A 14370-nucleotide genomic window follows, 5' to 3' on the forward strand; every position below is an offset into this window, starting at 1 on the left:
CATGGGTAAGTCCTGTTCAGTGTGTGCCGAAAAAAGGTGGGATTACGGTGATCACGAATGAAAATAACGAATTAATACCCACTAGAACTATTCCGTGATGGCGTGTGTGCATTGATTATAGGAAATTAAATGACTGCTACCTGTAAAGATCACTTTCCACTGCCCTTCATTGATCAAATGCTTGAGAGGTTAGCGGGTCATGAGTTTTATTGTTTTTTGGATGGGTATTCAGGGTATAACCAAATCATGATTGCGCCCGAGGACCAACAGAAAACCACTTTCACTTGTCCTTATGGCACTTTTGCTTTTAGACGGATGCCCTTTGGTCTATGTAATGCCCCTACCACGTTTCAGCGATGCATGACTGCTATATTTCATGACATGATAGAAACTTTCCTTGAGATATTTATGGAGGACTTCTCGTAATTTGGCTCTTCTTTTGATAGTTGTTTGCAGAATTTGAAGGTGGTGTTGATGCGATGCGAGGAGACAAATTTGGTGCTGAATTGGGAAAAATGCCACTTCATGGTACAAGAAGGAATTGTCCTAGGGCACAAGATTTTGGAACAAGGGATTGAGGTGGACAAGACGAAAGTAGAAGTCATCAAGAACCTGCCACCACCATCTTCAATAAAGGGAGTTAGAAGTTTTCTAGGCCACGCCGGTTTCTATCGACGGTTTATCAAATATTTTTCTAAAGTCGCCAAACCTCTATTTTCTCTACTTATGAAAGATATGCCATTTGATTTTAATTCTAACTGTTTGCAGGCATACGAGGATTTAAAAGAGCGCTTGGTGACGGCTCCTGTCTTGGTGGCACCGGATTGGGATCTGCCCTTCGAGGTCATGTGCGATGCCAGTGATAATGCGGTTGGTGCTGTCCTCGGCCAAATACGGAACAAGGTCTTCCACACTATATACTATGCAAGTAAGACTCTAGATGAAGCACAATTAAATTATGCCACCACTGAAAAAGAGTTACTTGCAGTAGTGTTTGCACTTGATAAAATTCATTCATACCTTGTTTTGTCTAAAGTCATTGTTTACACTGACCACTCAGTATTGAAGTATTTACTTGCTAAAAAGGATGCAAAACCACGCCTACTTAGGTGGATTTTACTGTTGCAAGAATTTGATTTAGAAATCAAAGATAAAGAAAGGTGTTGAAAATGGGTGTCAGTAGGAAAGATTAGTCGATGAGGTTAGATGATGCTCTTTGGGCATCTAGGACTGCTTTCAAAACACCTATAGGCACAACACCGTACAGGTTATTGTTTGGTAAAGCAAGTCACTTACCTGTAGAGTTAAAGCATCGGGCATATTGGGCAACAAAAGCACTAAACTTTAATTTTACTGGTGCAGGTGAACGACGTTTGCTTCAACTAACCGAAATCTGGCATATGATCTCGCGCTGTCCTACAAAGAAAAGACAAAGAGGTCTCATGACAGGCGAATCATCGAAAGGGAATTCCAAGAAGGCGAAAATGTTCTGCTCTATAACTCCCGGTTGAGTCTGTTTCCAGGAAAACTGAAGTCGCGATGGTCCGGTACATTCGTGATTTCGAACGTATACCCATCGGGAGCTGTAGAATTGAAAGTTGGAAAGGATGAGACATTTACGGTCAATGCCCAGCGACTGAAGCACTACATGGGTGACACAATTGAGCCGCAACTTGGAATCACCCAGTTCCAAGACAATTCAAACTGAGACCGGCCGACAGTCTAGCTCTCGACTGTAAATTGATAACTACCTTTCTTTACTTTCTCTTGCATTTAATTTGATTTTCTTTCTTGTCAAGTCTTTTACTATTGTTTTGTCTTTATAAAAAAAAACAAAAAAAATGATTAATATTGAATTTTCCCGAAAGCTCGGCGCTCGGGCGGTATTTTTTTACCGCTCGAGCGCCACCACTTAAGTCGAAAAGGAAAAAACCCGAGAACATGGCGCTCGAGCGGTACTTTTCCACCGCTCGAGCGCGCCTGCTGTTAAAATCACGAATCCCCTCCCCTTTTTTCATTATGCGAAAATATTTCCCCCCAAATCCCTAACTCTACCTCACCCCCTTTTCGATTTTCTTGTGCAGGAGCTCCAATCCCTACTCCAATTTCCGGCAAAGTGGGACAATCTTCTTAGGGAAGCTAGAATCTTCATCACTCCAGTCATCTTCTCCGATTCCAGGCACCATCTCCATCTTCAACTACCATGGCTCCCAAGAAACAAAGAGGTAACCCGGGCTCCTCTACTTCCTCTTCTTTGTTTGATAGAACACACTTTGTAAGTGCGGTGGCTCGGGATAGATATAATCATGCAAAGATTCACAGAAACCCCATTCCCGAAAGGGGATTTTGTCGCCAATTTGAGGATATGTATTTAGAGCGCATTGTGGACTTGGATCGAAGGGGATGGGGAAAATTTAGTGAGCAACCTCAAGCGGCAGTGGTGTCGGTAGTCATGGAATTCTATACGAATGCTTGTGAGCGAACTGATGGTAGGGCGTTTGTTAGAGGCATGCTTGTGCCATTTGATTCAGCTATGATTAACGCCTATTAGAAACAGCGGAGGTTGACGACCCCAACTTCCAGGCGTTGGTGGCTGATCCCAACTACACTTTAATTATCGAGACTCTATGCTATCTGGGTGCGATGTGAAAACCGTAAGGCGGACCGCCAAGCTGTTTTGACGAGGAATACTTGAAAACTGAAACTGCCATGTGGTCTCGCATAAGAGCGAGGTGCAAAAGGAACGAGCTGTGCTACTTTTTGCTTTGACCCAAGGATACGACATAAATGTGGGCAGACTTATAGCTTCTCAGATCATGTTGAGTGCTCACAACAGCCACATCGGGCTTTTCTTTCCAACGATCATATCCGAACTGTGTGCACGGGCTGGGGTACATTTCCGGGACGACGAGGAGTGGCTTCAACCGATGAAGCCAATTTATCAGGAGGATGAACAGCGAAAAAGGGCGAAACGATGGGTGGACTTCCCCACTCAGGCGGAGGAAGTCGGTGGATCCAGCGCTGCTGTCTCTCGTCGCCCACAGCCCCGCAGACGCACTCAGACCGACAAAATGGACGAGAGTTTTGCCTACATGGCTCATCAACAGCAGGTCAACATCAATTTTCAGTCACAATTCACTCATTTAGACTCCATGATGCGAACCATGCTCATCCACGGGGGCATGGACCCGGGAGCAATACCACCACAACCGCCGTTCATTCTTCCCTACCAATTTCAGTACGACTACCTTCATCAGGGGGATGCGGCAGGAGTGCCACCGCCGGAGCACGACGACGAGGAGCCTTGATCAGGGGAGTTCACTGTTTCCCCTTCCTTGCACTTTTCTTTCTTTACCGCTTTCTGTTTTCTTTCTTATCGTTGTTTCAGTCTAGCATGTTTTTAGCTTTCATGTTTAGGAGTCTGCATTTTTGTTTGCATTTATGTGTTTTGAGTCTTTCGTACAATGGGGAAATTGCACACTTTTAGTATGAGGGGGTCGTTGTACGTATTCTTATTTTTTTGCATTCGTATTTGTCTTTCATGAGTGTCAGTGATGGTGAAACTAGTAAATTGGTAGCCAATGATGATTGTGAGATAAATGAACTGCATGTTGCTTAGTCTTATCCCTCGTTATGAATACCCCGGTTTTGTAAGTTTTCATATGCACACAAAAGTGGGTTTTGGTGGTGGTGTGAATGATAGTCTAGTTTAAAATATCTGTGGGAGAAACTGATAGAAACATGATATGCGAGTTGCACTTGAATGAATTTTGGTTGATAGGAGTGACCAACCGATAGCATTTACTCGAGTAGATAATCAAAAAGTACCTCAAATGCTCTTGTTCCCAATCGTGCATAGAACCTAAAAATCCATCCATAGGCCATCTGAAAGCAAACACCTTATATTCAGAACCTAGGGAGTACACATGAGAAAATTATGCACTACAAAAAAATAATAATAATAATAATAATAATAAATAAATAAATAAAAAGGGGATGTAAGGTGTGGGAGAGCCAAAAAGGGATGATATCCTATCCGGAGGCTAAAAAGATGGAGATGTAAGGCGTTGAGGAATGTCAGAAAAAATTCTGACAAGTGCATAATGAAAATGATCAGTGTACTCCCCATCTTTTTTATCCGTTTAAAAACTCATGGATGTTGACTCCCAAATTCCTGTTGCACACCCAGATAACTTTACCGTTTTGTGTTTACTTGTTGGTCACAAATAGAAACAGAACTCAGGATAGAGTAACTTGCATTGAACTGTCGATTTGGTGACTCGCATGATTCGCGAACAAAACTGTCTGAAGCACAAGCTAGTGAAACCCACAACACACACACACGACCACACTTTCTGGTCAAATCAAAATGCTATAAGGTGCTCGAAAAGGGTTATTTATGAATGTTGGGATGTGACTAATTGGATGTGGTTCAAACACCCGCTGAGGCAGGAGATACCGGTTCGCTACTTCACCATCATTTTAGTTGTTTCCATAACCTCCCCTTTGTGTTTGTTTCGTATTTTGATTGTGGTCTATAACCTATTTTGCTTGAGGGCAAGCAAAAGGTTAGTATGAGGGGGTTGATATGTGTGATTTTTACGTGTTTTATTACATTAATTTGTGTGTGTTTGCATTGTGCATGCATACATTTTGTTCATTTTAGAGTCAACATTTTCATGTGATCGTGTCTCACTTGGATGTGACTAAATTGCAGGAAAAATGACCAGAAAAACAAAAATCGGAGCCAAGTGCCAAGTCAATAAAATAAGGTACAGAAGAGTTGGTTCTCGTGCGGTGAAATTGTACCGCTCGAGCACGAGAGGTTAAAGGCCAAGGAGAATTCCAGAGAGTTCGGCGCTCGAGCGGTTGTTTTCAACCGCTCGAGCGCGACCCAAAATCCAAGAAGAGAAAAGTTACAGAAGAATTGGTGAACGAGCGGTAATTCCATACCGCCCGAGCGCGAGAAGCCGCATACCCCAAGTGTTTTACAGAGAGTGTGGCGCTCGAGCGGTAATTCTTTACTGCCCGAGCACCACCTAATTTTGGCAAGATTTCTTGTCCAATCTTCTACCTTATTTTGGAGGAGTAAAGATATTGAAAGGAAGGAGGCACGAATTGGGGGAGGCATTGAGACTTGAAAAAAGACGGCTCGGAGCTTGGGAGGAACTTTTGCGTTTGGATTGAAGATTCGAGGATTTCCACGCACCGTTCTTCGCGTTTTTCGTCAATTCTAGTATTTCTGATTTAGTTTTCATCTTTTAAACATTGTTTTGCTGATTTCACTTATGAATATTAGTAGCTAAACTTTAATATTTGTTGGGATTTAAGGGGATCCTACCCCAAAATTTGATATAACTAATTTGCATCTCGATTTCTGATTTGTTCTTGAATATACTATTGTTTTTCTTCGTGTTGTTAGATCGTGGCTAACTTTAACAACGTTTTTATATTGCGAGTGAGTTCGAGAGAATAACTTGTGATAGGAACGAGTAGTATAATCCGTGGATCTACAATTTACATAGACATATGAAATTGGATACGCGCCGATAGTCATAGTCTTTAGGGTCGAAAACTAGGGGGTTTCATAAATCGACATGTGATTCACACTTTATAAATAATTAAAGACATTTAATTACTTCATTGAGTCGAATTAGTTTGGCATAGCTCGAGAGAGTGTGTTCAATTGAATAGGAAATCATGTCGGAAGCATACAATCATATCGAATAAATTAATTAATTAACGAGGGGTAGGTGAACCGAAATTCCCAACAAATTCATTTATCATTGAATTTTACTCAATATTTTAGATATTAATTCTCATTCATTACTTATTAAATCATTTTATTTGCATCTTTCTTTGAGCATAGTAGTATTAATCACTCAATCGAATTTTCGTTGCTAAAGATCTCATAACTGAAAAGAATAATTGTTAAACACAGTCCTCAGTGGAACGATACTCGTACTCATATACATTATACTATTACTTGACATCGTGCACTTGCGATTAATTTTGAGCATACAAAATCATATTTTTATTGAGGATTCCATAGTGCAAGTTTTGCTTGATCATTGTAGGATCACCGTCAAGTTTTAGGAAACCAAGTGCTCCAAGTGTTGTAAGTGGAATCATTTCTTCAATGAATCACATGATCCTATATGTATGTGTTTTGATGATTTATGAAGTTAACTGCTTTCAAATTCTATTCAAGACATATATACATACATATATATATATATATATGTAAATATGTATATATGGTAGTGCAATTATATGTATTTTTGAATGAAATGAGTTAAAATATATATCATGCCTCAAAGATGTTCGATAAAATGTCTGAATGAAGTTTTATATGAATGCATTGATAGTGATAGTAGCGGTGTTGCCTCTAGCAATTCTAAATCCGCGATGTATGTTATGCAGAGGTACAAGTTTTATATGAATGCATTGATATGAATGCATCTCTTATAAGACGCATGTTATGCAGAGGTACATGTCCCTCTTACAAGATTCGTTTTTACGAAGAGGGTTAGCAATGAATGAACTATCTTATAAAAACTATTAATTCTTCAGTTAATCAATGAAATGAATATCATCCGTATGTATTGTTGTATTATGATTCTTTACGGATGATGTTAATGATGATTCGTCGTTTATGAAATGAGATGGATAATGTTGTCAAGAAAATGAAATTGAGGCTATCCATTTTATGTTTTACAATAAAATGATATATATATATATATATATATATATATATATATATATATGTATGTATCTTGTTAGTATTGATTTCATTTGCTGAGTTTTATACTAATTCCAGTTATGTTAATATGATGCAGGAACAGGTAAGAAAGACTGATCATCCCTGAGTTGTCGAAGCTAGAGAAGGGAATATTCCAAACTTTGGAGATAGTGGTTGGATGCTATTTTGATAAGTTAAGCTTTTGGTTGTTTTGGGAAACTTTGAAATTCTTGTTTTGGTATTTGAATTAGAAATATGTGTACATACTATATTAAATGGTATCTGAAGAATATGAAAATCTTTTGCATGTATTTTATGTGTTGCTTAAGACAGGTGGCATGTCCTATTTACAAGGAGATGTTGTCCAATTTTTTTTTTAATTTACATATTTTCTCCAAATTATATTTTACAGCTTCCGCACTAATTATGCATTTTAGTCGTGAGTGTTACATAAGCACTAAGATAAATCCTAAGCTAAGTGGGTTTGTAGAACCCATAAATCAGACTACGTATAAGCTATGCATAATTTCTAGCATTTAAATTAAAATGATTTTTGTTGCATGAGTATTTAAATTCTTTTCTTTAAATTTGATTATTTTGTGCAGTAGTTTGATTGTTACGTTTTCAGTTAAATAAGTGAGGCCGGACTGGAGTTGGAGTATGAAGATAAAATTTAATATTAAGAAAACATTCCTAGAATTTATTTAAGATAAATAATAATTTAAATTTAATGTAAATGAATGTTTAAGAAATTATTTAAATAATTTGAGATAAGTAGTAAATAAAGTTCAATAATTAATTTCTCAATTCACTAAAATATTTAATGGGTAGATCAAACAATAGAGATTTAAAATTTAATAATTAAGAAATATTTTTCCCTTTATTTTATTCAATTTTGGGCCCCTCCTTATTTGAGTTAAAAATATTTGACAACCCATTTCTTTGATATCTTTCCTTACCCTTTTCATGATAGATAATTCCCTAAATTTTATTCACCACTAATTAATATTTAAGCAATATTTTACCATGTTTATCTAGCCATATTTCTCTTCTTTTTAAGTGATAAAAATCGGCCACCCCATTAGGATATTTAAAAATATTGTGAACTCTCCATCTTTAATTCTTTCCCCAACCTTTTCTAAGGAGATAATTCCCTCACCATTTTGTCTTCAATAAATAATAATTAAACAATATTTTACCCTTTTTGAACATCAATTTTCGGCCATTTCATTTAAATGATTTAAATTATTTTGACAACTCATTCCTTGTTATCTTTTCTTAATCTTTTCTAGGTAGATATTTTCTCCACTTTTAAATCACCAACAAATAATCAATTAAGCAATATTTCTCCATTGTTCTTAGACCTAAATATCAACCAAGTGCACCCGAGAATTTTCCCTCAAAAACTTTTGATATCAAACCATTTCATTGTCTCACAAACAAGAAGATAGAAACATTATTTCCTTCCTAGACTCATTTCCCCTCTTCCTTTCACCGAAAGTCAGAGCAATATCAGTACAAAAATCGCGAGAAAAACCGAGAGAAAAAAAAGAGAAAATTTGTGAGAAAACAAGAGGGAAGAACAAGAAGAAAAGTCACTCCGTCTCCTCCGCGCCGCGTCGTGTTTTAAATTGTTTTTCGTTCAAAACAATTCCAGGCTTGTTTAAATTTTCATTCACTCCTCAATCAAGCCATATACTGAAATTTTTACATCACATGTTCATGAATTTAATCACCAAAACAGAAAATCGTTTCAGCACCATTCGAAAATGCATGTACAAAATTTTTTGGTTTCTAACATGCTTCACGGGTTCCAAGTTTGTGTTGTTTCAGGTGGTTGGCTCATGTCCAGGCTCCCAAGGCTGCACCTAGGCATGTACTAGGGTGTATTAGGACCATTTTGGTCCATTAGTTCAAGCCGCATACGCGCAAGGAAAATGAAAATGGCAGCAACTCCTCCCTAGTGTCATATTGTGCTTTGATTTTTTGGCTTTGCTGTCAAGGGTGATGTTTCTGTTCTTGGCTGCCCTAAGGGCTATAGCCATGGTTATAACATCTCCTTGTTATGTCTAAGAAGTGACCAAGTCGGCCTTTCAAGGCTTTGTCCATTTTTGCAACGGTTTTCAAACACAAAACAAGAACAGCCCTTCGGCCCTTCATTTTTCTGCATGTGTAGTTTCAGCTTTGTGGTGTTGGTGTGGATCTTGGTTGGCATTTTAGCCCTTAGCCACGGTTCATACCATACCTCATGATGTCTAGATCATGCCATGGTCAATCAAATGGCCACTGGAAAGGTCCATGAATGCAAACGAAGCAACCCCCCCCCCCCCCCACGCACGCAGGTTGGCCTCTCGGGTGGGAGTTTCGGATGATTCATGGGGTGGTTTTGATGTGCCTGGCCTAGGGCCCTTAGCCATGGCCCAAGCCAACCCTTAGGATGTTAGGAAGAGGCTCTGGTCGGTGGTTCAAGCCACAATGACCATTAGCCTCGCAAACGACGCAAGGAAACGCTAACACAACTGCTGAATTTGTTTTGACAGCAAGTTGTGCCAAGGTTCAGAGGTGTGTTTCGAGTTCTTTGTAGGCTTTTAGCCTATGGTCTTGACTGTACAGTGCCTCATCGAGTTAGGAAGGTCATGTTTTTGGCCGTTTGTGATTCGGTTAGGTTTAGAGGTCCTACGAGAATTTACGATGGGATGTGCCAAAGTGACTCTCGAAAGAGCGTTTCATGTTTTGGCCTCCATTCGCCAAATTTCGAAGTACTGAAATTTTAGGATCATTATTTCATCATTTTAGGCGTATTTTAATCATGACTAAATGATGGTTCGATGTTGGTTCGGGTTGGTAAGAAGTCATGATTAAATACTAAGTCATTGGGCATAATTGTCTCGTTTTTGGATTCAACTACGAAGTTTGGTCAAGTTAAATCATTTTCATGTTTCTCATGTTAGATTTAGGTCGCAGCGAGCTTGGGAACTATCCAACCCATTTGCTAAAATAATACAGGATATTTAATTATATTACGTGCAAAAAAATATATAAAAGTTGATTTTTGAGTTATATGCGATATTGCTTGTGGCCACTTGACTTCATGGGATAGCAGCTTATCATGGGATTATTACTTCACCCGGTGGTCACTTACCGGTTCAGTTCAGTTCATTTATTGGTACGGATATCTAGTCCAAGGGCTGTGATGATCTCTACCGCCCAGTATACTGTGGTATTAGTCTGATGAGACGATTCAGTTCAAGTTCAGTTCATGGGCCACTAGTGTAGAACATATTCTCAACAGAAAAATTATTACATGTTATTTCTTGACAAGCCTCAACGAACTAAACATTTCACTTATGATTTTCAGTTTATTTATGCACGTATTGTAATTACTCATGTCATGATATTTTTATGTTACGCCAGACTCATGATATTTTTACCTTGCATGAAATTTTATTATTATTACTTGTTATCTACGATATATTCATGCTGAGTCTTTAGACTCACTAGACTTGATTGTTGTAGGTACTGATGAGGTCGGGACCGAGGACGGGGACCAGTGAGCCATCTTGGGTCGGCAGTAGTAGGAACCCGAGGACCTCATGCTTCAGTTCATTTACCATTTTGATACTCAAACATTTTTTTAATAATTGTTATTTTAATTGTTGTTTCAAAATAGACATTTACTTCCGCTACTATGTTGAGCGTTAAACCTTTTTATTAGTTTAATTTATGAATGAGGCATGTTACTTATTTTTAAAGAAAATTTCAATTTTTCCTGCAAATTTTAAAGTACGAAATTAGAGGCCTTTACAGCTGGTATCAGAGCCTATGTTCTTGTAAAGGGTTGTACTACTACTGACCTCGAGAAGCTCACGAAGTCACGTCTTTGGTCTGTAAGTTTTACTTTTACGCATTTCTTTTAAAGCATGAATTATTTTAACTGCATGTTCCCATGAAATATTTTTACGTTCAGATTTCAATTGTTCTGTATTTATTTAAATTTAAATAAATTAGGGAATTATGCATGTTGGTTACGTATGGGTTATGTATGGAACAGTATGCCTCCTAGAGGCATTCTTGAGCATACGAGAGATGATGAGCCTCGCCAGGAGGACAGGGAGGATCTGAGGCAGGAGAGGAATGTACCTCCACCCCCTCCACCTGACATGAATGCCCAGATGTTAGCTGGGATGACTCAGTTCTTCGCAAATTTTGCGGGGAACAGCGCTGTGACAGCCAGGCCGACAGAGCCCGAAGCTACCTATGAGCGGTTCATGAAGATGAGGCCGAAGGAGTTCTCAGGGGACCTCCGATCCTATGATTGCCGAGGGCTGGATCAAGTCCCTTGAGGTTATCTTTGAGTTTATGGAGCTTAGAGATGCGGACAGAGTTTGTTGTGCCACCTATCGTTTTGGAGGAGATGCCCGCTTATGGTGGGAAGGAGCGTCAGTAGCTTTGAACTTGGCTACGCTGAGCTGGACACGCTTCACGGAGGTATTTTACTGACAAAGTGCGTTCTAGATTGACTAGGGAGTTCATGACCATGAGGCAGGGAGATATGACTGTTACGGAGTTCATCCGTAAGTTTGAGAGGGGTTGCCATTTCGTGCCCCTGATTGCGAACCATGCCGGTGCCAAGCTGAGGCACTTTCTAGATGGCCTGCGGGCGATCTTACGCCGCGATGTTAGGGTGGCTAGCCCTACTACCTTTGAAGTCGCTGTTGCCAGAGCTCTTGCTGCAGATCAAGATCAGATTGACATTGAGAGGGATCGCCAGGGCAAGCAACCAGTCCCATTGCCACACCGCCCTCCTCCTCAGCAGCATCATCAGAACAAGAGACCTTTCCATGGCCCACCCAGAAACAAAGGACAGCAGCATCAGGGTCGCGCAGTCCCGAGCACCTTTGAGCACCCAGTCTGTCCCAATTGCACACGCCGCCATCCTGGAGCATGTATGTATGGCTCAGGAAAGTGTTATAAGTGTGGTAGCCGAGACCACTTGCTACAGCAGTGCCCTCGTGGGAGTCTGCCTACCCAAGGCAGATTTTTTGCCCTTCATGCGACAGAGACGAACTCGGAGACCATGCTTATGACAGGGAGAATTTTTATAGCGGGGTCAGCTACGAAAGCCTTGATAGATTCAGGGGCTACTCATTCATTCATTTCGGAGACCTTTGCTTACTTTCTCAAGGTCAAGATCATTGGTCTAGATACAGCTTACTCAGTAGTATTGTCGTCTGGCGAGGAGATGGCAGCCACTAATGTGATCCGAGACATAGACCTCGAGCTTCATGACAACCTTGTTTATTAGGAATCTGATCGTATTGCCGATGCCAGAGTTTGACATCATTCTGGGGATGGACTGGCTATTGAGGAACAGAGTTTTATCGGCTTCCAGTGGAGATATGTTCTAGTCCGACCGCCTGGGATGGCGCAGTTCTTATTCGAGCCAGACAAGTACTTTCATTTACCGCGTTTGATATCTTGTGTCCAGGCTAGGAAGCTCATGCATAGAGGATGTCGAGCGTTTTGGCGATTTTTATATCTTTCCCCAAGGAACCTGAGTCAGTTAGCCTCTGACGTTTCGATTGTTAGCGATTTCCTAGATGCTTTTCCTGAGGACGTCTCCGGTATGCCACCCGAGCAAGAAGTGGAGTTTTCCATTGAGCTTATGCCAGGTACGGTTCCGATCTCAAAAGCTCTGTACCGATCAGCACCGACAGAGATGGTAGAACTTAAGAAGCAGATTCAGGAACTTCTTGACAAGGAGTTAATCTGCTTGCGTTTTTCTCCATGGGGCGCGCCAGTCTTATTTGTGAAGAAGAAGGATGGTTCTATGAGGCTCTGTATTGATTGCCGAGAGTTGAACAAGGTTACAGTGAAGAGCAAAACCGACTTTCGAGGATTGAAGATTTATTTGATCAGTTTCAGGGAGCTTCGGTATTCTCAAAGATTGATCTGCGTTCGGGTTATCACCAGTTGAGGGTGAAAGATGCCGATTTTTCCAAGACTGCTTTTAGGACTCGTTATGGCCACTACGAGTTCCTTGATGCCTTTCGGTTTGACGAATGTGCCAGCGATCTTCATGGATCTCATGAATCGTGTATTTCAGCCGTATCTCGATCAGTTTGTGATAGTATTCGTAGACGACATTCTCGTCTACTCTAAGATTCAGGAGGATCACAGCAGACATCTGACCACAGTGTTGCAGACCTTGCATAAGCACAAATTATTCGCCAACTTCAGTAAGTGCGATTTCTGGTTAGAGAAGGTGGCGTACTTAGGCCACATCGTTTATAGCAGCGGTATTGAGGTAGACCCAGCGAAAGTTGCAGCAGTCAGAGATTGGGTTGTGCCACAGAATGCATCATAGATCTGTAGTTTCCTTGGGCTAGCAGGACACTACTGGAAGTTTATTCAAGGATTCTCCTCCACTGCAGTTCCACTCACATCATTGACGAAGAAGAATGTTAAATTCGTGTGGAGCGATGAGTGTCAGAAGAGCTTCGATACTTTGAAGCAAGCTCTTATCTCAACACCAGTATTGGCCATGCCGTCAGGTCCCGGAGACTTTGTTTTGTATACCGATGCTTCGAAGCTCGGTTTAGGCGCAGTATTGATGCATCATGGAAAGGTGATAGCATATGCTTCTCGGCAATTGAAAATCCATGAGAAGAATTACCCTACCCATGATCTAGAGTTGGCACCCGTAGTATTTGTCTTGAAGATTTGGAGGCATTATTTGTAGGGGGCGAAGTTCCAGATCTTTACCGACCACAAGAGCCTCAAGTACTTCTTTACGCAGAAAGAGCTGAATATGCGTCAGAGGCATTGGTTAGAGCTAGTGAAGGACTATGACTATGACATTAGCTATCACTCGGGTAAGGCTAATGTAGTTGCAGATGCACTGAGCGGGAAAGTCGCAGTTATGGCTCACCTAGAGATTTCGAGACCTCTTCAGTCTGACATGCAGAGGTTTGATCTAGAGACTTATCCTCGAGGTAGAGATCCTCTTCTATCTACCTTGACTATTCAGTCCTCTCTTCTAGACCGTATTTGCAGTGTTCAGTCAGCAGATGAGCAGTTGGCAAAGTGGAAGCAGAGGGATGAGGCCAAGGGCAGTGTCTTGTATACAGTCAGCGACGGTATTGTGAGATACCGAGACAGGATGTGGGTTCCTAACAGTGGTTCTATCTGAGGCCCATATGTCGCCGTACTCTATTCATTCAGGGAGTACGAAGATGTACAGAGATCTGCAGTTATTGTATTGGTGGCCCGGAATGAAGAAGGATATCAGACTTTTTGTATCCGAGTGTCTGACGAGTCAGCTTGTGAAAACAGAGCATCAAAGACCAGCAGGCTTGCTCAAGCCTCTACCAATTCCCGAGTGGAAGTGGGAGAATGTTACCATGGACTTCGTGACCGGTTTTCCGAAGTCAGCCAGAGGATCAAATGCTATATTGGTGATTGTTGATCGTCTTACCAAATCAGCACACTTCTTACCTATTAAGATGACTATCACCATGATTCAGTATGCAGAGTTGTATATCTGAGAGATAGTCAGACTTCATGGTATCCCCGTTTCTATAGTGTCTGACAGAGATCATAGATTCACTTCTGCATTTTGGAAGAGT

Source organism: Primulina eburnea, chromosome 11 (genome assembly GCF_022965805.1).
Source record: "Primulina eburnea isolate SZY01 chromosome 11, ASM2296580v1, whole genome shotgun sequence".
Taxonomy (NCBI): Eukaryota; Viridiplantae; Streptophyta; class Magnoliopsida; order Lamiales; family Gesneriaceae; genus Primulina; species Primulina eburnea.